This window comes from Gorilla gorilla, chromosome 23, assembly GCF_029281585.2.
Source record: "Gorilla gorilla gorilla isolate KB3781 chromosome 23, NHGRI_mGorGor1-v2.1_pri, whole genome shotgun sequence".
Classification (NCBI taxonomy): domain Eukaryota; kingdom Metazoa; phylum Chordata; class Mammalia; order Primates; family Hominidae; genus Gorilla; species Gorilla gorilla.
The window spans coordinates 38,129,934-38,156,000 of NC_086018.1; the positions used below are offsets into that span (position 1 = coordinate 38,129,934).

General features: G+C 42.7%; 1 protein-coding gene across 13 annotated transcripts in view; it reads left to right on the forward strand.

Moving 5' to 3' along the window:
- TNRC6B (trinucleotide repeat containing adaptor 6B) overlaps positions 1-26,067 on the forward strand; it is a 296,357-nt gene that overhangs the window by 87,428 nt on the left and 182,862 nt on the right. The window lies entirely within an intron of this gene.

Consider the following 26,067-nt stretch of genomic DNA (forward strand, 5'->3'; position numbering starts at 1 on the left):
ATTACAAATTTTATTTTGTTTTATTTTAGATTCAGAGGTACACGTGCAGGTTTGTTGCATGGGTATGTTGTGTGATGCTGAGGCTTGGGGTACAAATGATTCCATCACTCAGGTAGTGAGCATAGTACCCAAGAGCTTGTCTTTGAACCCTTGTTCCCTTCCCTCCCTCTCCCTTTTGGAGTCCCCAGTGTCCACCGTTTCCATCTTTATGTCCACATATACCCAGTGTTTAGCTCCCACTTATAAGTGAGAACATGCAGCATTTGGTTTTCTGTTTCTGTGTTAATTCATTTAGGATAATGGCCTTCAGCTGTATCCCTGTTGCTGCAAAGGACGTTCATTCTTTTTTTTTTTTTTTTTTTTTTCTTAGACTGGGCCTGGCTCTCTTGCCCAGGCTGGAGTGCAGTCATACGATCTTGACTCATTGCAGCCTCTGCCTCCCAGGCTCAAACCATCCTCCCACCTCAGCCTCCTGAGTAGCTGGGACTACAGGTGCACACCACCAAACCTGGCTAATTTTTGTATTTTTTGTAGAGACGGGGTCTCACTTTGTTGTCCAGGCTGGTCTCACACTTCTGATCTCAAGCACTCCACCCACCTAGGTCTTCCAAAGTACTGGGATTACAGGCATGAGCCACCATGCCTGGATGATTTAATTCTTTTTTATGGCTACGTATTATAAATTTTTAAATGGTAATTTGTTTGCTTTGTTTTTTCAATCTAAAGCCTAAGGAGTGTTATCATCATCAAATCTTGTATGTAAATATATATAATAAATAAAATTAAAATAAATATATATTAATCCTATATATAAATCCTATATATAAATATTTATCTATATTTTTGTCTATATCTGGCTCCATGTGCTGATTTTCCTTGGCTGCTTCTTAACATAGTTACATGAGACCCTTAGTATTACTTTTACTTCCCTCTCTGTCCATTCAGAATTGTCTGTAGCTCTTCCTGGGAGCTCTGAAAACAACTCTTCCCGTTTCTTTCTGAATGCCCCCTCTACGGGGCTATGATCTAGTCCATGGCTTGGGTGGAGGGACAGATGTCATCCTGTCCTCTTGGTTTTCCTTTCCCATATCACCAGATTTCTTTCTTCTTTCCGTAGCCAAAGCAGAAGCTTATAGATTTTCATCAGACTCATCTAGACCCTGAATCTGATGTAGGGTTAGTCAGAGCCTGTGAGGTACACACACGATCTAGAAATCTCCCTCACACACACACACACACAGAGGCACACATACCCAGGACACCCAAGATACACACACCCCAGAATTTCTGAGGTACATATACACCCTTCCCCAAGATCCTAATTTACTAATTGATAGTGAAATATAATGTTAAGGAAGACTGGGGCTCATGCCTGCAATCCCAGCACTTTGGGAGTCCGAGGCGGGCAGATTGCTTGAGCTCAAGACTTCGAGACCAGCCTAGGCAACATGACAAAACCCTGTCTCCAAAAAATACAAAAATTAGTTGAGCATGGTGGTGTATGCCTGCAGTCCCAGCTACTCAGGAGGCTGAGGTAGGAGGATCATTTGTACCCAGGGCTGTTGACGCTGCAGTGAGCTGTGATCATGCCACTGCACTCCAGCCTGGGCAGCAAAGCCAGACCCTGCCTCAAAAAAAAGGAAGATTGGATTTCTGGCTAGTACATTTTCTCCCTGGAAAGATAAGGTATAATTGGGAGATTGCTTGGTGAACATGTAATTAGACTGGTATAGAATATATTACTGTGCCATAAACTCAGTTTTCAACTTCTTTTTGGAAAAATAAATGACTAGCTTTCTTGATTTTTCAATTACTGAATAGTTTATCAGTTCAGAATGAATTAGACTCAAGAATAAGAGAACATTCTTTTTATACTTGCACTAAGTGGATGCTTCTGTTATAAATTAGATTATAACTTCATCAGCCTTAGTTTAACTCAGGTTATGTTTTTCCTCCTGATGTTTGCTTTTGTTTAAAATCTTATATTTGGAGGCTGATCTCATCTCGCAGGGGTCAGTCCATTCTCCTCCTCCGAGGGTGTAAATCAATCAATCAATCAAATCTTATATTTGGAATGATTTAATGTATGGCTGGAATTTGTCATTTTGCTGTGGTTACATAGTTTGTGGATGTCTGTTAACAGAAGGCCATTAGGGAAGGTAGTAGGTTTTGAGGAAAAGTAGAGAATTTTTTACCAAAAAGTGATTTTCAGCTGAATTTATTTTTGTTCAATATATTTTTTTTGAGACTGGATCTTGCTCTGTCACCAAGTCTGGAGTGTGGTGGTATGATCACGGCTCACGGCTCACGGCTCACGGCTCACAGCTCACAGCTCACTGCAGCCTCAACCACCCAGCCTCGAGCAATTCTCCCACCTCAGCCTCCCAAGTAGCTGGGACCACAGGTGTGTGCCACCACACCTGGCTCTCTTTTTTTTTTTTTTTTTTTGGTAGAGACATAGTCTTGCTGTGTTGCCCAGGCTGGTCTCGAACTTCTGGGCTCAAGTGATTCTCCTGCCGCAATCTCCCAAAGTGCTGGAATTATAGGTGTAAGCCACTGCGCCTGGTCTTCAATAAATAATTCTTAAGCACGTGTTATCATGGGATACAACAGTGAACCAAAAATACATGGTTCCTACTCTCAAGGCGGTTTCATTTTAGTGGGAGACATGAATAAATATAAATAAAGATAATAATTATAAATGATGGTAAGTACTATGAAAAAAATAAAGCGATGTCATGCAGGGCAGCTGGGAGGAAGAGCGTAGCTAGTCAGGGAAGGTCTCTCTGAGAAGGGGACATTTCAGCTGAAGCTAATGGGCAAGGGAGCCAGCTGTGTGGAGAGCTGAAGCAACAGTGTTCTAGACACAGGAAACAGCTGCAAAAGCCCTTGGCCTCTTCCAAGAACTCTCAGAAACCTGTGGGCCAAGTGTGACAGGAGGTTAGAGAGAGAGACAGAGACCTTGCAAGACCTCAGAGGCCACAGTGTGCAACGTGGACCTATTCTCCATGCCTAGGGCAGCCATTGAAGGCTGTTCACTCGAGGAGTGATGTGATGTGTAGGATTTGATTTTAAGAGGTGGCTCTGGCTGCTGTCTGGACAGTGGATTGGAAAGAGTTAAGAGTGGAAGCAGGGAGCCTGGTGAGAAGGCACGTGCAGCTGTTCGGGTAGGACTACATTCATGGGTGTTACTGGAAGTGGAGGAAAGACAGACTTGAGGTGTATTTTGGCGCCAAAACTGATGTGACTGGAGGATGGATTGAGATCCTTTTGCATCATAGAAATCAAAAGGGGAATTTCAAGAGAAAGGCTCACTCAGTAACTTCAGATGCTGCCAAGAATCAAGGAGGTTGACAAGTGAGAAAAGACACCTGGATTTGTTTAAGAACTAATTAAAGAGAAAGGATATGAGAAAACTTTCTAGGGGGTGATGGAGATGTTCTGTGTCTGATGGGGTGCAATTGTTTATAATTACAATAAAAATGGTTACAGTATAGGTACGTTTTATGTGGTGAAACTGACAATCAAATGGAGTGGAGAATACATGGAAGTATAGATGAAGCAGGAATGGCAGAACGTTGGCAACTATTGAAGTGTTGTGATGGGTACATAGGAGTTTATTTGTATTTACTTTGTACATGTTTTAAATTTTCTATGATAGTTTCTAAAAAGAACTTACTGGTGTTCAAGGGTGCCATTTAATTGGAGTAGGAGGTGCAGAAACCAAATTTTATGGGTTAAAGAGAAATTAAATGATTTTTAAAAATGAGTTATGACTATAGTCCACCACCCAATTTTAGGACATTTGGAAATAAATGGAAGAGAGAACAATGAGGAGGAGGATTAAGTTCAAGTGAAAGTTTTTTTTAAATGGAAGAGGGCTACTATGCATGTTTAAGAAAAGAGGGAAGAAATGGGTGGAGGAAGGCAGAGTGCAGTTAGAAAAAGGTTTCTCAGGTTCCCAGGCTTAACGGGCCTCCTAATGCAGTAATGCCTGAGCTCAGGCCCAAATCCTGCTCTTCTGACTCTTGTTTAATGGCGGAGGGAGTTTTGGAGGAAGAAAGAAAGAAAGAAAGTGGGTTCGGCTTTTCTTTGTATTGCCTTCGAAAGAGAAGTCATTGTAGTTGGTAGAGTGTAGAGTACACAATTGAAGACTTGAAATGACAAGTTTTGATTTCCTATTAAGAGGAAAGGCTTGGAATTGCAGTTGTAGAGAAGGTGCTAAGAATAGTTAACAAATGAATTGGCCGGGCGCGGTGGCTCACGCCTGTAATCCCAGCACTTTGGGAGGCCGGGGCGGGCGGATCACGAGGTCAGGAGATCCCGACTATCCTGGCTAACACGGTGAAACTCCGTCTCTACTAAAAATGCAAAAAAAAAAATTAGCCGTGCGAGGTGGCGGGCGCCTGTAGTTCCCCGCGGGAGGCTGAGGCAGGAAAATGGCGTGAACCCGGGAGGCGGAGCTTGCAGTGAGCCAAGATTGCGCCGCTGCACTCCAGCCTGGGCGACAGCGAGACTCCGTCTCAAAAAAAAAAAAAAAGAATAGTTAACAAATGAATAAAGGGTTAATATGTTTTACAAAATATCCAGGTAAGTTGTGCAAGTATAAATCAGGAGCCCTTATGGATGGGCAGGGTTGGTATAGAAGTCTTTTTTTGTTTTGTTTTTTTGAGAGGGAGTCTCGCTCTGTTGCCCAGGCTAGAGTGCAGTGGTGCGATCTCGGCTCACTGCAAGCTCCGCCTCCCGGGTTCACGCCATTCTCCTGCCTCAGCCTTCCGAGTAGCTGGGACTTGACAGGCGCCTGCCACCAGGCCCGGATAATTTTTTGTATTTTTTAGTAGAGACGGGGTTTCAGCGTGTTAGCCAGGAAGGTCTCCATTTCCTGACCTCGTGATCTGCCCGCCTCGGCCTCCCAAAGTGCTGGGATTACAGGCTGAGCCACCGTGCCCGGCCTGGTATAGAAGTCTTATGGGAGGAAGTGAATTTTGCTGTTCCTCTTGACGAGTGTTCTCTGAAACCGTGCAGCATCTTCCGTAACATTTTCTTGGAGAGAGATGTTTATTGAAGTTCAGAGATGGATTAGGATTATATATTCTTCGGGAGTTGGGAAATGTAGACTTTGACCTCTTGAGTTTAGGGATTTTTTTTTTTTTCTCTGCCAGAAAGATATAAAGCAGGTGATGGTTTCTAAAAGACTGCTGTAAACAGATTATAGATCATTCCTGAATTATGCACAAGCATAATTCCTTATTTTTGCCTCCTTTCCTCCCCTCCTCTCTCCTGATTAATTCAGCAAATATTTATTGAGCACCTACTGTGTGCTAGGAACTGTGTTGGGTGTTGATACACAGAATTGACTCCTTAAACTATTATTTATTCTTTGTTTTAATTATTGGAGCTCCAACCATTTAAAGTGGAGGCAGGAAGAAAGAATGTTAAATTTCACATCAGTTTAGAACAAGCTTTTTTTCCCTGAATAGTCACCAGACTGCAATTTTGTATGACCTAACAAATTTCTCAAAGAGAGTTCTGCTATTGTTGTGAAAGCTTCTATTGTAAATGCTGAAGAAAGACAAGTTGACAGAGTTATTGTTAATGTAAAACTTCAGACGCCTCTGAACATATCCTTTGGAGGAACAGTGAATATTTCTTACATTTTTCCCAAGGACCACTTCAGGGCTTATTTAATTTTTCTGCTGTGTATGTGAGAGATAAAATTGAATCAAATTAACAGAGTTACCCATGGATCTGTCTTATTGTTCCACATTTTTAGAGGTTAAATATGAAAATTATGTTCTGTGACTGGGTGCAGTGGCTCACGCCTGTAATCGAGGCAGGCAGATGACTTGAGGTCAGGAGTTTGAGACTAGCCTGGCCAACATAGCAAAACCCCATCTCTACTAAAAATACAAAAATTAGCTGGGCCTGTTAGCGTGCACCTGTAATCCCAGCTGTGCCTGTAATCCCAGCTACTTGGGAGGCTGAGGCAGGAGAATCAGTTGAACCCAGGAGGCAGAGGTTGCAGTGAGCCAAGATCACACCACTGCACTCCAGCCTGGGTGACAGTGTGAAACTCCATCTTAATAAAGACGAGACGGGATGGGACGGGACGGAGCCAGGAGGCAGAGGTTGCAGTGAGCCAAGATCACACCACGGCACTCCAGCCTGGGTGACAGTGTGAAACTCCATCTCAATAAAGGCGAGGCGAGGGTGAGGGCGAGGGGCCTGTAGTCCAGCTACTTGGGAGGCTGAGGCAGGAGAATTGCTTGAACCTGGGAGGCAGAGGTTGCAGTGAGCCAAGATCATGCCCCTGTACTCCAGCCTGGGCAACAGAGCGAGACTCCATCTCAAAAAAAAAAAAAAAAAAAAAAATGGCTGGGCGCAGTGGCTCAAGCTTGTAATCCCAGCACTTAGGGAGGCCAAGGCGGGTGGATCACGAGGTCAGGAGATCGAGACCATCCTGGCTAACACAATGAAACGCCGTCTCTACCAAAAATAGAAAAAAATTAGCCGAGCATGGTGGCAGGCGCCTGTAGTCCCAGCTACTTGGGAGGCTGAGGCAGGAGAATGGCGTGAACCTGGAAGGCGGAGCTTGCAGTGAGCCAAGATTGCGCCACTGCACTCCAGCCTGGGGGACAGAGCAAGACTCTGTCTCAAAAAAAAAAAAAATATATATATATATACACACATATATGTATTCTGTAAAAAGTCTTTGATGACATAGGAAATCCGGAGGCACGGATATGTATATGCTTCACTGGCCTGATTCCCATAGAGAGAAATTCATGTGACCTATTTTATTTGGCATTTATGTGCTTATATTATCACACTGATCTGAAAACAGATACTATTTTATCTGTCATATGTGGCTTTGACTGGTTAAATGTAATGCTCATTTTTCTTAGTGTCTGGTTTCGCTGTCACATAGTGGAACTGTACATTACTGGGAGGTTTCAGCTCTATTGTGGATTTACTGACACATGCTGAACTAAGCTGTTTATTTGTATCATCTCTTCTTCTTTTTATTGAGATATTATCAAAAATGACATACTTTTATAGTCATTCAGTTTATTTAATTCAACAAACATTTATTGGGCACCTACTAGTTGCTGATGTCGTAGGTACAGGCATGCAAAGTTATTTATGTAAGACACGGTCTCTGCATTTCGGGCACTTTTAACCTAGTTGAAGGAGGTAACCATACCATACAGGCTTTGATACTGATATTAAATCAGTGCCTAGGTCAAAGCAATGAATTCTTTCTGGAAGGAAGTCCACAATGGAGAGGGAACACTTGAACTGGGCATTGTAGAAAGAAGGGTTTCATGGTTTTTATTGGTTTGTTGTTGGTTGGGTGAGGGGGAGAAGGCTATTATATGCAGAGGGAACTGTGTATAGCATATAAGGGGTAATGTGCCGGGCACGGTGGCTCATGCCTGTAATCCCAGCACTTTGGTAGGCCGAGGCGAGCGGATCACCTGAGGTTGGGAGTTCGAGACCAGCCTGACCGACATGGAGAAACCCTGTCTCTACTGAAAATACAAAAAATTAGCCGGGCATGGTGGCATGTGCCTGTAATCCCAGCTTCTCGGGAGGCTGAGGCAGGAGAATCACTTGAACCCAGGAGGCGGAGGTTGTGGTGAGCCGAGACTGTGACATTGTACTCCAGCCTGGGCAACAAGAGCAAAGCTCCGTCTCAAAAAAAAAAAAAAAAAAATAGGTAATATGCGATGGGAGATGGTGAAAAATTTGATTGTGTTTCAGATATCTTGATGTCTGTTACATCACATCAAAACTTAGTGGTTTAAAACTACCATTGTAACCTCCTGAGTGGAATAATTTAAAAAAGTTTAGTAAATACTCTATCCTCAAGGATGTGGAGCATAACTTTCCACTCTTTAAGTATGGATTCACACAGTGGAGAACCCTAAAGTCAGGCGATCAAGGTCAACATCAACAGTGATAAGTCATTTTTATACTTTGTACCCTTGGTACGATGTGAGGAAATGGCACTTCAATTTCTAGTTGTCTTCCCTAAAACCCATTATCCCAGTCTAATCATGAGAAAAACATCAGACAAATTCCACTAGTGGGATGTTCTGCAGAATACCTGATCAGCACTCCTGAAAACTCAAGGAAAACTGAGAAAAATCTGAGGAACTGTCACAGCCAAGAGACAGCTAAGGCGACACAATGACAATGTAATGTGGTATTCTGGATGGGATCCTGGAACATTAGGTAAAAACTAAGCAAATTTAATAAACTATGGACTTTAGTTAATGTATCGGGTTGGGGGGCTACGGGAGGGATAGCATTAGGAGAAATACCTAATGTAGGTGATGGGTTGATGGGTGCAGCAAACCACCATGGCACATGTATACCTATGTAAGAAACCTGCATGTTCTGCACGTGTATCCCAGAACTTTAATAAATAAATAATAATGTATCAATATTGGTTCATGAATTGTGACAGATACACTAAGGTAACATGTTACTAACAGCAGAAACTGCATCCGGATAAATGGACTATCTTCCTAATTTTTCTGTAAATCTAAACCTGTTCTAAAAAATAAAGTTTTCATATATTTTTAAGACTCCATTACCAAGACAGCCTTTTATTTCTCATAATTCTGTGTTTTCCTGGGCTCAGTAGGGCAGTTCTTCTCTTCCAAAGTGGTATTGGCTGGAGTTACAGTCATCTGGAGGCCCAATTGGCCAGAAATGCCTGAAAGGGCCCACTCACATGGCTGGCAGTTGGTATTGGCTGGCAGCTAGGAGACCAACTTGAGGCTGTTGACCCAAGGTTCTCCTCCATATGACCTCTGCATGCCTTGGGTTTCTCACAGCATGGTGGCAGGGATTCAGGAGGGAGCATTCCAACTGTGCAGGAGCTGCAGACACCTTCAGCCCAGCCTTAGAAGTCACCCAGCTTTGCTTCTTCCCCAGTCTGTTGAATTAAAGCAAGTCACAGGACCATCCCAGACTCAAGGGGAGGAGAAACAGACCCCACCTTTCAGTGGGAAGACTGACCTTAAATATGAGGTCATCTTTCATCCACCACACAGCGACTAGAGTGTTGGGTACCAGGGAAGCGGGGGCATGGCAGAGCCCAGATTATCTTAGGCTGAAGAGTTTCAAGAATAGACAACAGATTAAACAAATTTATTTTATTTTATTTTTATTTTAGCAACCTTATTGACACCTTAAAGTAGCAAATTTTCTTTTGTTTAATAGAAACATGTTCTTGCTCTGTTGCCCAAGCTGTAGAGCAGTGATGTGATGATGGCTTGCTGAAACCTTGAATTTAATGGGCTCAAGTGATCTTCCCACCTCAGCCTCCGGAATAGCTGAGACTACAGGTGTGCCACCATGCCTGGCTAGTTTTTCTTACTTTTTTTGTAGAGACTGGGTCTCACTATGTTGGCCAGGCTGGTCTCAAACTTCTGACTCAAGTGATCCTCCTGCCTCGGCCTCCCAAAGTGCTGAGATTACAGATGTGAGCCACTGCAGCCAACCAAAGCAGCAGATTTTTAAAGCAGGGAAATGAGATGTACATTTTACTTTATGATTTGCTGTGTTAGGATAACTGGTGTCAATGTAGAGAGGGTAGGTAGACTAGAACATCTGTATCTTTACATTCAGCTTCTCTAAAAGAAAAGAGGATTTAATAGGCCTACTTCAGCCTGTGGACTGATTTCCATTGGGTCCTGATTCTCAGGAGTTAGGAGAGCAAGAACCGTAGGTGAGGAAGTAGATCCCATAGAAGGTCAAATGAATTGGGAGGTGAGGACTGGCATTTCTGGGACGGTCTCCAGACCTGATGTAATCTTTCTTTATGGTTCTTAACAAAGATAGATTAGAATGCTTAAACTCTGTAGCCATTTCTCACTTTAAATGTGATGTAACTTAGGTCAATATTCTAAATGAGTTGGTGTTAGCTTACTAGTTGTAGAGATTCTGTAGCTCTAGACTTGAAATGTTCATTTTTTAAGTGAAATCTAAAACAGATACAGTAAAATTTGTTATAGAACTGAGCCGTTGGGTGTTTGTGATCATATTCTCTGTACCTTTGTGTATGTTTATCTTATGTGTGTGTGTGTGTGTGTTTGTGTGTATATACTTTTTTTTTTTTTGAGGCAGAGTGTTGCTCTGTCGCCTAGGCTGGAGTATAGTAGCCTGAACACAGCTCATTGAAGCCTGAACCTCTTGGGCTCCAAGGGATCCTCCTGCCTCAGCCTCCCGTGTAGCTGGGACCATAGGTGCATGCCACCACACCGAGCTAAATTTTTTTTTTTTAACTCTTTTTGTAGAGACATGGTCTCACTATGTTGCTTAGGCTGGTGTTGAACTCCTGGGCTCAAGAGATCCTCCCACCTTAGCCTCCCAAAGTGTTGAGATTACAGGCATGAGCCACCATGCCTGGTCTGTATATTTAAATATTTATAATAAAACAATAAAAGTAAGCTCTAGGGTTTCAAATTTGTAGCTATATATTTAAGTACCCACGTGTTTCTACTAATTACTGCAAATAAATATTTACTGAATCAGGAAGCTAACATTTTAGCTATTAATATAACATTCTTTATCATTACCAAAGGCAACAAGTAAACGTAGTCTTTGTCTACAGAGAATAAAGTCATCTGTTGATTTGCTTAACATTAAAGATAGTTAAATAGGGTAACTTAGACATAAAATACACATTAGTATTTGAATGATCTGTTTTAATTGGTTTCATTGACAAAGAACTGCAAGATCTGTTCTTAATATTAAGTGCTCATTTAGTCAAGAAAAGTGTTACACAGGAGTATTTTAGGAACTTGGTAATTTGTTTTGTTTGTGTTTTGGTAGGGGATGCAGAGAAAAAAGATTTACACATTGTTTAATAAAGTCTTCTGCTTTCCAGAGCTTAGGATATCTCTACCTTAGGCTGGATCTGCTTTAGCAAAAGTGATAACAAGATTTCATGGATTTTGGTATTCTAAGAGCAGACTGGAAAAGCAAACATGCAGCGCAAGTGCTTTCCCCATTTGTTTACATAGCTGGTAAGCAACATCATTTGGGTTGAACTCCAGGCCTGTCTGACTCCAGAGGCCATAGTAGTTCAATACTCCATCCTGGACAAGTTACACGGCAGAGTAATCAACTGTTTCCTTATGTCAGATAAACTTACTGGAAAAGTCACCTGGGTATAGAAGAATCCCTAAGAAAGGAGAGGGTGCTTTGTGCATATTCAGAGCCACACATTTCTCCGGAGAAGAGATGCTTAGAGCATTGAGAGATGTCTGTGAGACCCTGGAGATGGAGTTAGAAGCAGAACCCCTGCAGGCAATAGGGAACTATTGAAGGATGTTAAGCAGGGGAGAAACCTGATGATCTGATGCATATTTTAGAAAGACGGACCTGCCGGGCCTGGTGGCCCACACCTGTAATCCCAGCACTTTGGGAGGCCGAGGCGGGTGGATTACTTGAGGTCGGGAGTTCCAGACCAGCCTGGCCAACATGGTGAAACCGCGTCTCTACTAAAAATACAAAAATTAGCCGGGCATGGTGGCAGGCGCCTGTAATCCCAGCTACTTGGGAGGCTGAGGCAGGAAAATCGCTTGAATTGAGTGGCAGAGGTTGCAGTGAGCCGAGATCACGCCACCACACTCCAGCCTGGACAGCAAAGCTAGACTCTATCTCAAAAAAAAAAAAAAAAAAAAAAAGAATGACCTGGCAGGAGTGTGGAGAAATGATTACCAACGGGCTGTAAAATGGAGACACGGAGACCAGTTAGGAGAGTTAGGAGTCCCCTCAAGAAGACTGAGGAAGGCTTGAAATCAGGCAGTAACAGTGGTCTGCAGAGGAGGGGACTGACAGGAGAAGCATACAGGAAGGATGGGAGGAGAGCACAAATCTGCAAAGAGTGGGTTAAATGATGCCATGTGAAATAGGAGATAGAGCAAGGTATTGGATGTAGCTATTGTTACTGTTATCATTATTTTTTTGAGCCGGAGTCTCGCTCTGTTGCTCAGACTATTGTGTAGTGGTATGATCTCAGCTCACTGCAACCTCTGCCTCCCAGGCTCAGGAGATTCTCCTGCCTCAGCCTCTTGAGTAGCTGGGATTACAGGCACACACCACCATGCCCAGCTAATTTTTGTATTTTTAGTAGAGATGGGGTTTCGCTATGTTGACCAGACTGGTCTCGAATTCCTGACCTCAGGTGATCCGCCTGCCTCAGCCTCCCAAAGTGCTGGGATTACAGGCATGAGCCACCACGCCTGGCCTATTATTGTTATTTTTAACTGGGTGTGGATTTTGAAATGCTGAGGCACCTGCAGGCAGCCCAGGTAAAACTAAATTAGTAGGCATTTTAGAGCTCAGTAGAGAGAGAGGACAGCAAGATACGTATTAGGAGTTCTCAGCATATAGGAATAGATGGGGCCTGGGAGATGAGAAAAGGCTCAAATATAGAACTGTAGAAAATATTTCAGACTGTGTCCAACCTGAGCATGGATAAGAATTCACTTTCTCAAAGTACCAAAACAAAACAAAACCCCAAACAGCAATTCAAAGTACTTAAAAAAAAAAGTAAAAATAAAGGTAAATTAAGGAAAGAAAAGAATCAACTTGGATGTTCTTTCCTTTTCCTTTTCAGCAGCTTTATTAAGGTATATTTTACATCCCATAAAACTTACCCATTTATAGTATACAGCTCAATGGTTTTCAGTGTATTCGCAGAGTTGTACCACCATCACTGCCATCTAATTTAAGAGCATTGTCATTACTCCAAAAAGAAACTGTATCCATTAGCAGTCACTCTCTATTCCTGTTCCTCCCAGGCACAGACAACCACTAATCTTTCCATCTCTACAGAATCACCTATTCTGAACATTCCATATAAATAGAATCATACAGTATGTTTTCCTTCTGTGTGATGTGAGACTTCTTTCAGTTAGCATCATGTTTTCAAGGCTATCCATGTTATAGCACATTATCAGTGCCTCAGTCCTTTGAATGGCTGAATAATACCCTATTGCATGGGTGTACGCATTTTCTTTCTTTTTTTTTTTTTTTTGAGATGGAGTCTTGCTCTATGGCCCAGGCTGGATGGAGTGCAGTGGTGCGATCCTGGCTCACTGCAGCATCTGCCTCCTGGGTTCCAGTGATTCTCCTGCCTCACCCTCCTGAGTAGCTGGGATTACAGGCGCATGCTGCCACGCCCGGCTAATTTTTGCATTTTTAGTAGAGATGGGGTTTCACCATGTTGGCCAGGCTGGTCTCGAACCTGACCTCAGGTGATCCTCCTGCCTTGGCCTCCCAAAGTGCTGGGATTACAGGCGTGAGCCACCGTGCCTGGCCTGCATTTTATTTATATACTCAACAGTTGATGAATATTTGGATGATTCCCACCTTTTGACTGCTATGAACATTAATAATATTATGAAATGAACATTATAATGCTGCTTTGAACATTTGTGTACAAGTTTTTGTGTGGAATATGTTTTCATTTCTCTTAGTTATATACCTAGGAGTGGAACTGCTGGGTCATATGGTTTAACTTTTTGAGGACTGCCAAACTGTTTTTCAAGTGACTACACCATTTTATATTCTCACCAGAAATGCACGAGGGTTCCAGTTTGTCCACATCATCACCAATACTTCTTATTGTCATCCAAAAGCTTTAACGTTTTAGCCCCCACAGTTAGGTCTGTGATCCGCCTCAAATTAAGTTTTGTATATAGTACGTGACATAGAGGTCATGGTTCATACATTTCCATGTGGTTATCCAGTTCCTCCAGCACCTTTTCCTCACTGAATTACATTAGTCTTCTGATAATTTGTTTCCAATTGTGAAGTCTTATGCTTTAAGTTCAAAAGAATCAATTATACAACTATAGGATGGACAAAACCAGTATACTAGCAGTGTCCAGACAATGTGATTGACTTCTGAAACAAAAAAAAACCCACCTCTTGCTTAGCTATAGAACCACAAATTTTAACTGATAACATATTTTAATATCCTTTGAAGCTTATTTTGACCATGTGATTAAATTCTAGTCAAAGAGATGTAAGCAGGATGTAAAGTGCAGCTTCCACAAAGTCTTCCTAAGTAAGTGACAGGTTCTCTCCTTTCTGCTACATGGAACACAGACATGAAGGTTGGGACTGGAGCAACCATCTTAAAACACAAAGTGGAAGAAACATATTGAAGATGGAAGAACAAAATAGAAGTCTCAAGTCCCTGGTAATTGGAAAGTGACTATACCAGCCCTTGACCACTTACACAGATTTCTAAGAAAGATATTAAGAAGAGTCTTCATATATTTGAGAGAGTGGTTGTTGAATAGATGGTAATTTTTTTTCTATCTTATTCCTTTTTTTTTGAGATGGGGTGTTGCTCTGTTGCCCAGGCTGGAGTCGTGATACAGTCTTTGCTCACTGCAACCTCTGTCTCCCAGGTTCAAGCAATTTTCCTGCCTCAAACTCCCAAGAAGCTGGGACTACAGGTGCATGCCACCATGCCTGGCTAATTTTTGTATTTTTAGTAGAGATGGGGTTTCACCATATTGGCCAGGCTGGTCTCAAAACTCCTGACCTCAAGCAATCTGCCTGCCTCAGCCTCCCAAAAGGCTGGGATTACAGGCATGAGCCACTGTGCCCAGCCAATAATTATATTTTTATATTCTTTATTCTTGTAGTTTTCCTTCTCATGGTAAGATTTTGTCATGAGGAAAAAATTTTAAGATGTAGCAAAGTACAGAGAATAAAATAACAGATACATCCACTTAACCATCAACAAGATTTAACATATTTGCTTTGTCATATTTGCTTCAAATTTCTCTCTTCTTTTTTTTTAATTAATGAATTTATTGAGCAAAGTGGAGTTAACTTCTTTGCATGGGTGGTGAACTCAAATTCTGTCCTTTTTTTTTTTTTTTTTTTTTTTTTGAGATGGCCTCACTGTTGCCCAGGCTGGAATGCAGTGGCACAATCTCAACTCACTGCAACCTCCACCTCCCGGGTTCAGGCGATGCTCCCACCTTAGCTTCCCGAGTAGTTGGGACTACAGGCACGCACCACCATGTCCAGCTGATTTTTGTATTTTTAGTAGAGACCATGCTGCCCCCAGGCTGGTCTCGAACTCCGGACCTCAAGTGATTCCCCCACTTTGGCCTCCCAAAGTGCTGGGATCAAATTTCTCTCTTTTTTAAAGAAATAAAATAAGGATATAGTTAATGGTTGAGGGCCTCTGTGTAACCCTTTCCCAAGCCAATCCCTTTCCTCCTTCCTCAGCTGTAATCCTACTCCGTAGTCTGTAAGTGCCTTACCTCTTGAAGAGAATTTTAAAAATTCACTGGTTCTCCCTCCTCTGACTGACTGCCCCTTAGTTCAGCTGTAGTCTGCCTACTATTGCATAGGAATCACTTGGGGTGCTTGTAAAGAAAATAGAGATCCCAGGTCCCAGCTGTTTTTTTCTTGTTTTTTTCTTGTTTTTGTTTTTGTTTTTGTTTTCTTGAGTCAGTGTCTTGCTCTGTCGCCCAGGTTGGAGTGCAGTGGCGCGATCTCTGCTCACTGCAAGCTCTGCCTCCCAGGTTCACACCATTCTCCTGCCTCAGCCTCCTGAGTAGCTGGGACTGCAGGCACCCACCACCACGCCTGGCTAATTTTTTGTATTTTTAGTACCGTGTTAGCCAGGATGGTCTTGATCTCCTGACCTCATGATCCACCCACCTCGGCCTCCCAAAGTGCTGGGATTACAGATGTGAGCCACCGCGCCTGGCCTTCTTGTTTTTGTTTTTGAAGCAGAAGTCTAACTCTGTCACCCAGGCTGGAGTGCAGTGGTGTGATTATAGCTCACTAAGCCTTGAACTCCTGGGCTCAAAGGATCCGCCCACCTCAGCCTCCTGAGTAGCTAGTACTACAGGCAAGTGCCACCACGCCTAGCTAATTTTTTTTTTTTTAAGAGAGGGGTCTCCACTATGTTTCCCAGGCTGGTCTCGAACTCCTGGCCTCAAGTGATCTTCGTACCTTGGTTTCCCACAGCACTGGGATTACAGGCATGAGCCACCGTGCGCAGCCACCAGATTCTAACTCTTGAGATTCTGTTTCATGAAGCCCAGGGTAGGGCTTAGGCATCTTTGCTTTAAAAAGCATGCAAAGTGCAAATCAAAACCACAGTGAAATAGCATTTCACATCCACTAGAATGGCTAAAATAAAAAATAACAATAACAATTCTTACTGTGTTCCGTGTAGCAGAAAGAGAACTTGCCATTTCCTTAGGAAGACTTTGTGGAAGCTGAACTTTACATCCTGCTTACATCTCTTTGACTAGAGTTAAATCACATGGTCAAAATAAGCTCCAAAGGATATTAAAATATGTTATCAGTTAAAATAAGCAAGAAGTGTTTCTTTTTTTCAGAAGTCAACCACACTGTCCATACACTGCTATTATACTGGTCTTGCCCATCCTATAGTTGTATAATTGATTCTTTTGAACCTAAAGTATAAGACTTCACGATTAGAAAAAAATTATCCAAAGACTAATGTAATTCAGTGAGGAAAAGGTGCTGGAGGAACTGGATAACCACATGGAAATGTATGAACCATGACCTCTATGTCACGTACTATATATAAAACTTAATTTGAGGTGGATCACAGAGCTAACTGTAGGGGCTAAAACGTTGAAGCCTTTGGATGGCCGCACAAGAGATGTCTGCATTCATAACCTTGGGGAGGGTATGAACATTTCTTGAACATTTCTTGGTAACATGCAAAAAGCACTAACTGTGAAAGAGAACAGTTGGTCAGTTGAATTTCATGAAACATTGTAAACTTCTGCTAAACAACTGACACCATTAAGAATGTGGAAAAAGGCTGGGCACAGTGGCTCATGCCTATAATCCCAGCATTTTGGGAGGCCAGGGCGGGAGAATCACTTGAGGCCAGGAGTTTGAAACCAGCCTGGGCAACATGGCAAGACCCCGACTCTACAAAAATATTTTTAAAAATTAGTTGGGTGTGGTGATGCACTCCTGTAGTCCTAGCTACCCAGGAGGCTAAGGTGGAAGGATCACTTAAGCCCTGGAGGTTGAGGCTGCAATGAGCTATGATCACGCCACTGCACTCCAGCCTGGGTGACAGAACAAGACCTTGACTCTAAAAAAAATCAAATAAGAATATGGAAAACTATGGATTGGGAAAAAACATTTGCAATACATCTTTTTTTGTTGGGGGGGGATAGAGTCTCGCTCTGTCACCCAGGCTGAAGTGCAGTGGCCCCATCTCGGCTCACTGCAAGCTCCACCTCCCGGGTTCACTTCATTCTCCTGCCTCACTGCCTCAGCCTCTGAGTAGCTGGGACTACAGGCGCCCACCACCACGCCCAGCTAATTTTTTGTATTTTTAGTAGAGACAGGGTTTCACCATGTTAGCCAGGATGGTCTCGATCTCCTGACCTCGTGATCCGCCCGCCTTGGCCCCCCAAAGTGTTGGGATTACAGGCGTGAGCCACTGCGCCCAGCCTGCAATACATCTTTCTAATAAAAGTCTGCAATACATCTTTCTAATAAAAGTCTCATATCCAGAGTATGTAAAGAATTACCAAAAATCAGTTAGAAAAGGTCAAACAACTCAAAAATGTACAAAAGACTAGGCATTTCACAAAATGAGGCATCCAAATGGTTATGAAAACACAGATGTTCAACATTATTCATGAGCGAAATACAAATTAAAACTGTAATGTAATGCCATTATACACTCACCAAAATGACTACAGTTCAAAAGACTAATAATACCAGGTGTTGGCAAGAATGTGGAGCAACTGGAACTTTTAGACATTGTTGGAAGGAGTGTAAAATGGTACAGCCACTTAAATAACTGTTTCATAAGCTTCTAAATAATGTTAAACGAACTTCCACCCTATAAGGCAGACATTCTCTTAGGTGTATACTCCATAGAAATGACTGCATAGATTTGCAAAAACACATTATATGAAAATGCTTATGGCAGTTTTATTTATAGCAGCTCCAAACTGGAAATAGCCAGCTGTCTATCTAATGAATAAACAAATTATAGTTTGTCTGTGCAGTGGAACACTACTAAGTTTAAAAACTGAACTCTTGGCTGGGCGCAGTGGCTCACGCCTGTAATCCCAGCACTTTTGGGAGGCCGAGCTGGGTGGATCACGAGGTCAGGAGATCGAGACCATCCTGGCTAACACGGTGAAACCCTGTCTCTACTAAAAATACCAAAAATTAGCCGGGCGTGGTGGCGGGCACCTGTAGTCCCAGCTACTTGGTAGGCTGAGGCAGGAGAATGGCATGAACCGAGGAGGCAGAACTTGCAGTGAGCCGAGATTGTGCCACTGTACTCCAGCCTGGGCGACAGAGCAAGACTCCGTCTCAAAAAAAAAAAAAAAAAAAAATGAACTCTTGATCAGTGTAACAACTTGGATAAATCTCAGAAACATTATACCGAGTGAAAAAAGGTAGATATAAAAGTGGTACATACTGTCAGATCCCAGTGATATTAAGCTTTCGAACATGTCAATCCCATTTATAGTAATAGGGCGATCTTCAAGAGAAGGGGCATGTAGAAGTTTTCTGGGGAGATGGAAATTTTCTGTCTCAATCTATATGTTGCTTGAAGGTACAACCATATCTAAAATTAATCATTAAGGCTAGGCTCAGTAGCTCATGCCTGTAATCCCAGCACTTTGGGAGGCCAAGACTGGAGGATCACTTCAGCCCAGGAATTTCAGACCAGCCTGGGCAGAGAGACCCTATCTAGCTCCACAAAAAAAAAAAAAAAAAAATTTTTTTTTAATTAGCTGGGTGTGCTGGCACAGGCCTGTGGTCCCAGCTATTCGGGAGGCTAAGGTGGGAGAATCACTTGAATCTGGGATGTCAAGGCTTCAGTGAGTCATAGTTGTGCCGTTGCACTGCAGCCTGGGTGACAGAGTGAGACCCTGTCTCAAAAGTAGAGAGAAAATGAGATAAAAATAAAATTCATTGAGCCTACACTTAAAGTGTGTGTATTTTTCTGCTTGTGAATTATACTTCAATTTAAAAAAAAAAATTTAGGAGCTTCCACCCATCTCCTTAGTCTGTTGAGACCATGTTAAATATTGATTCCTTTATCCACTATATCAGCTGACTTCTCAGCTTTCAAAAAATATATACATTTTCTTTTTAACTGCAGTACCTGCAGTAGAGGGTGTGGTTGGAGATATTTATAAAATGGGTAGGATTTAGCAATTTATTCGATGTTGAGGAAAGAGAAAACGATAAATCGGCTGGGCATGGTGGTTCACGCCTGTAATCCCAGCACTTTGGGAGGCTAAGGCAGGCGGATCACAAGGTCAAGAGATTGAGACCATCCTGGCTAACACGGTGAAACCCCGTCTCTACTGAAAATACAAAAATTAGCTGGGTGTGGTGGCGCCCTCCTGTAGTCCCAGCTACTTGGGAGGCTGAGGCAGGAGAATTGCTTGAACCCAGGAGGCAGAGGTTGCAGTGAGCCAAGATCACATCACTATGCTCCAGCCTGGTGACAGAGCGAGACTCTGTCTCAAAAAAAAAGCGGGTTTGGGAGTAAATAGGATGCAGTCTGTATGGAGCACAGAGTTTGAAATGCTGGCATATAATCTGCATGGCAATGTCAGCCTGATGAAACTGTGGGGCTGGAAACGTGATAGGTTAGGGATGGAAACAGAATTGGGATCACTCAAATTTAATAGTGGAAACTGTGAGATTAGATGAAATGGCTGTGGCAGAAAGAGGAGAAAGAGGTCCAAGGGCAGAACCTAGGGAAATAAATGCTTAGGGAGTAGTAGGAGAAAGGGAAAGTCGGCACATCCTGGTCAATCAACTTTGTTGTGCCAGGCTTCTGGTGAATAAGACATTCAAAGTCTCTGCCTCAAGAAGTTTGCATTCGTGGTTGGGGAGACAGACAATCAGACACATGAACAAATAAGCCTTTCAGGTAGTGATATGTGTGATGCTGGGGAGTGACTGGAAGTATTTCAGCTGGGCTGGTAGGGGAAGATCACCCTGGATCAAAGAGATGGCCCTAGAGCTGATGACTGAATGATGTGAAGGAAGCTTTCATGTAATAATATGTGAGAAATGCTGTCTTTTTTTTTGAGACGGACTTTCTCTCTTGTTGCCCAGGCTGGAGACCAATGGCATGATTTTGGCTCACTGCAACCTCTGCCTCCCAAATTCAAGCACTGTCCTACATCAGCCTCCCAAGTAGCTGGGATTACAGGCATGTGCCACCAAGCCCGGCTATTTTTTTTTTTTTTTTTTTTTTTTTTTTTGAGATGGAGTCTCGCTCTGTCGCCCAGGCTGGAGTGCAGTGGCGCAATCTCAGCTCACTGCAACCTCCTCCCCCTAGCAGTTCTCCTACCTCAGCCTCCCGAATAACTGGGATTACAGGCGCCCGCCACCATGCCTGGCTAATTTTTTGTGTGTATTTGTAGTAGAGACAGGGTTTCGCCATGTTGGCTAGGCTGGCCTTGAACTCCTGACCTCACGTAATCCGCCTGCCTCGGCCTCCCAAAGGGCTGGGATTACAGGCATAAGCCACCGTGCCCGAACAAGAAACATTTTCTAAGTCAAAGGAATAAATCCAAAGCCTCTAAGATTGGGTGAGAGAGAGGAAAAGAAATGACGGAAGATGGTCCAGTACAAGGCAGAGATTTTCAAAAGGGTGGAGATGGCTACTGTATTAAATATTACTTAGAGGTATTCACAATAGCGAAAAGGGGGAAGTGATCCAAGTGTCCATGGAAGGGTGAACGGATAAACAAAATGTGGTATATACATACAATGAAATATTATTTAGCCTTACAAAGGGAAGGAAACTCTGACACATGCTACAACATAGATGAATATTGAAGACATATGCTAAGTGAAACAAACTAGTGACAAAAAGACAAATACCGTATGATTCTACTTATATAAGGTACCTGGAGGAGTCAGAGTCATAGAGACAGAAAGTGGAATGGTGCTTGTTAGGGACTGGGGGGAGCAGGGACTGGGGAGTTACTGTTTAAGGGGTACAGAGTTTCAGATGGAAAAGATGGAAAAATTGTGGAGATGGATGGTTGATGGTTCCACAGTATCTCAGTTTGTTTATGCTGCTATAACGAAATACCACAGACTAGGTACTTTATAAAGAACAGAAATTTATTTTCTGATAGTTCTAGAGCCCGCGAATAACAAGATCAAGGCACCAGTAGATTTGTTGTCAGGGGAGGCCCCAATCCCTGTGTCTAAGAGGGAGGAATACTGCGTCCCCACGTGGCAAAAGGTGGAAGGGCAAAAAGCAACAGTGTGTCCCTGACAAGCCCTTTTATAACAGCGTGAATTCATGCAGGCAGAACTCTTATGACCTAAACACCTTCCAGAAGGCCCCACCTCCCAACACTGTTGCACTGGGGATTAGGTTTTCAACACAAATTTTGGGGGACACATTCAGACCATAGCAAAGACAAGACACAAAACACCACGTATTATGTCACTCCAATTATATATGAGAAGTCAAAAGAGGCAAATCTGTAGAGATAGAAGGTAGATTCGTGGTTGTCTGGGCCTCAGAAGGAGGATGAAAGGGAGGCAAAATGGAGAGTGACTGCTGTTACGTAAGTAGTTTCTTTTGGAATGATGAAAAAGTTCTCAGATTGGATTGTGGTAGTGGTTGCACAATTCTGTAAATACAATAAAAGCCACTGAATTGTGTACTTTAAACAGGTGAACTTTATGGCATATAGGTTATATCTCAATAAAACGATTTTTAAAATGGCCAAAAGACTTGAAGACACTACCAGAGAACAGATAGCAAAGGAGCTCATAGAAAGATGTTCAACATCAGTGCAGTTAAAACCATGATTAGAATGGCTAAAATTAGGAAGTCCACACAAAGTACTGCTATTGATGAGACATGGGACAAGTAGAACTCTCATACGCTGCTGGAAGGAAGGTAAAATGGCTACAACCACGTTGGAAAACAGTTTCTTTTTTTTTTTTTTTGTGAGACGGAGTCTTGCTCTGTTGCCAGGCTGTAGTGCAGTGGCACAATCTCGGCTCACTGCAACCTCCGCCTCCCGGGTTCAAGCGATTCTCCTGCCTCAGCCTCCTGAGTAGCTGGGATTACAGGTGCCCACCACCACGCACAGCTAATTTTTGTATTTTTAGTAGAGACGGAGTTTCACCGTGTTGGCCAGGATGATCTCAATCTCTTGACCTTGTGATCCGCCTACTTTGCCCCCCACAAAGTGCTGAGATTACAGGTGTGGGCCACCGCGCCGGGCCGGAAAACAGCTTCTTAAAAAGTTAAAAACATGTAACTCCCATGTGATCCAACTGTTCTACTCTGTTATGAGTTGAATTATGTCTGCTCCCCCTACCCCCCAAATTCATATATTGAAATACGAACTCCCAGAACCTTAGAATGTCACCTTACTTGGGGATAGGACTTTGACAGAGGTAATTAAGTTAAAATGGGATTATTAGGATAGGCCCTAATCCAGTATGACTGGTGTTCATATTAAAAGGGGGGAACTTTGGACATAGAAACACACAAATAGGGAAAATACCATGTGAAACTGGAGACAGCCATCTGTAAGCCAAGGAGAGCGGACTGGAACAGATCCTTCCCTCACAGCTCTCAGAGGGAACCAACCCTACCAATACCTTGATTTTGGACTTCTAGCCTCCAGAACAGTGAGACAAAAAATTTGTTAAGCCACCAGATTTGAAATACTTCATTACAGCAGCCCTAGCAAACTAATACACCCTCCTAGGTATTTACTCAATAAAAAAGAATACATATGTGAGTGTTCATAGCAGCTTTATTTGCAGTAGCAAAAATCGAAACAACTCAAACACCCATCAAATTGTGATACATTCTGAACAATGGAATACTACTCAGCTGTGAAAGGAAAATGAACTATTGACACTTGAAACCACATGGATGAATTTCAGAATAATTATGCTGAGTAAAAGAAGCCAGACAGAAAAAGAGTACATACTGTTTGATTCCACTTATGGAAGCTCCAGAAAATGCAGCTGCATCTATAGTGATAGAAAGTTCATCAGTGATTGCCTAGGCAGGGGCACAGGAGAGGAAGCTTAAACAGAGATGACTGGGCACGGTGGCTCACACTTGTAATCCCAGCACTTCGGGAGGCCAAGGCGGGCGAATCACGAGGTCAGGAGTTTGAGACCAGCCTGGCCAATATGGTGAAACCTCATCTCTACTAAAAATACAAAAAAAATTCTCCAGGCGTGGTGGCACACACCTGTAATCCCAGCTACTCAGGAGGCTGAGGCAGGAGAATCTCTTGAACCCAGGAGGCAGAGGTTGCAGTGAGCTGAGATCGCGCCATTGCACTACAGCCTGGCAACAGAGCGAGACTCCGTCTCCCTCCCCTGCCAAAAAAAAAATATTAAAGAGGGGCATGATGAAACTTTTAGGGTGGTATGTTCATTGTCTTGCTTGTGGTGATGATTTCATGTGTATGTATGTGTCAAAACTTAAAAAATTGTACTTTTTTTTTTTAAGAGACAGGGTCTCACTTTGTCACCCAGGCTGAAGTACAGTGGTGCCATCATAGCTCATTGCAGCCTTGAACTCTTAGGCTTAAGCCATCCTCCTGCCTTGGCCTCCCAAAGTGTTGGAATTACAGGCATGAGCTACTGCACCTGGTATAAAATAATTTTTTAAAAAATGAAAGCCAACAAAAAATTGAAAGTAGTTTCGGTGGGGTGGAAAAAGTAGAGTCAAAAAAGGTTTTAAGAATAAGTCTTGACATGGTAAACTAAGGCAGGTTATTAATGTCTGCTGCTCCCTTCTAAAGTGCCACTAAAATTATTTTTACTTTGGGAGGCCGAGGCGGGCAGATCACGAGGTCAGGGGATCAAGACCATCCTGGCTAACACAGTGAAACCCCGTCTCTACTAAAAAATACAAAAAATTAGCCGGGCGTGGTGGTGGGCGCCTGTAGTCCCAGCTACTTGGGAGGCTGAGGCAGGAGAATGGCGTGAACCCGGAAGGCAGAGCTTGCAGTGAGCCAAGATCGTGCCACTGCACCCCAGCCTGGGTGACAGAGCGAGACTCCATCTCAAAAAAAAAATGTATTTTTACGAAATGATTTCAGCAAGCATAAATCCACCAGAAAACAAAGTGAATAGAAGAAGAGATGAAGAGGATAAGAGATGCCCAACAAAGTTTTGGAAGCTGGGAAGCTTTTGGAGTAACACTAAAAACAGCAAGATGGGTTGAAGAGGCGATGAGAAGCAAGGCCCCAGATATGCTTTCCTCATATCCACAGACCGCTACCCTTGCCCACCTGGCAGAAGACTGGAAAGGCTGAACCTCAGGAAAAGCTGAGGGTGGGTGTGAGGTACCTAATTAAAAACAGAACTTACATAAAAGGCTACATGCTGACACATGAGACTTTACCAGCTCTTCCCAAATTCATTCCCAGAACACTGAAAGCCTGACTTAATATCTGTCAGGTTGAGGATTGAAGGATGTGTTTTTGGGGTAATTAAATAGCCCAAGGAGGGGGAAATAGATGAGGATGTATAGCTGTAGGCATCTGAAGATCCTCATTAAATGGGCAGGTCCCTTCCTGATCACCCTCCAGAAAGCTAACCCCTGGATAAGGAAACTCTCCCTTACCCCTCCCCTCCTACACACACATACACGCAAAATCAAGCTCTTTAGGGTCTCGCTCTTAAATATCAGTGGATAGACAAGGATGATCAGACATTTGATAAAAATCTATGAATGAAAGATGGTGACCAAAGACAAAAGAGGAACTTGGAGGAAACAGAGACAATGTAGGGAGCAGAAGAAAACTAAAACAGGCTGGGTGTGGTGGCTCACGCCTGTAATCCCAGCTACTCAGGAGGCTGAGGCATGAGAATCGCTTGAACCAGAGAGGTGGAAGTTGCAGTGAGCCGAGATCACGCCACTGCACTTCAGCTTGGGCAACAGAGTGAGACTCTGTCTCAAAAATAAATAGGCCAGGCACCGTGGCTCACACCTGTAATCCCAGCTCTTTGGGAGGCTGAGGCGGGCAGATCACTTGAGGTCAGGAGTTTGAGACCAGCCTGGCCAACATGGCGAAACCCCGTCTTTACTAAAAATGCATGCCTGTAATCCCAGCTACTCGTGAAGCTGAAGCAGGGAGAATCTCTTGAAGCGGAGAAGCAGAGGTTGCAATGAGCTGAGATCATGCCACTATACTTCAACCTGGGTGACAGTGAGACTGCATCTCAAGAAAAAAAAAAAAGAAAAAAGAAAACTAAAACAAAAACTCTCTAGAATATCCTCAGAGATGAGAGAAGATATTGTTATAATGGAACAAGAACAGGAGACTGGAAGAAGGAATATTCAAAGAACGAGGAAGAGCTCTTAAAAATTCAATTAAAATAGTAGAAATTGTACATATGTTAAAAGTTTTAGAAAATAAAGTTGAGAGAACCTCCCAGAAATTAAAATAAAAAAATCAAAGACACAAAAATGGAGAAAGAAAGAAGAAAATCAATCTCAGAGATTCATTCAGACACAAAAATGAAGAAAGAGAAAGAAAAGAAAGAAAGAAAGGAAAGAAGAAAGCACATCAGTTAATCTGAGAGATTCAACACTGAATAACAGGAATTCCAGAAGGAGAGAACAGAAGTTGGAAGGGAGGAAACTGTCAAATAAGTGGAGAAAATGTCCCAAACCTGAAAAACAAGAGATTCTAGTTTATAAGTACTTACCTAGCACCAGTTCAATAAATAAAAAAAGAACCTTGCTTAGTGGTTTGCATTTTTAAAAACTAAGGATAAACGAAAGCTCCTAAAAGGGTTTTTTGTTTTTGGTTTTGTTTTTCTTTCTTTCTTACCACTATAAAAATAAGGACCTAAATGTTTCTAGAGAAGACACATCCAATACATTAGGACTTAGAATGATACTGAGCTTCTGTGTAGCAGCTATGGGAGCTAGAAGACAACGGAGCATCACCCTCAAAATTTTGAATGGAAAAGTTTACTGACTTCAACGTTTTTGTTTGTTTTTGTTTT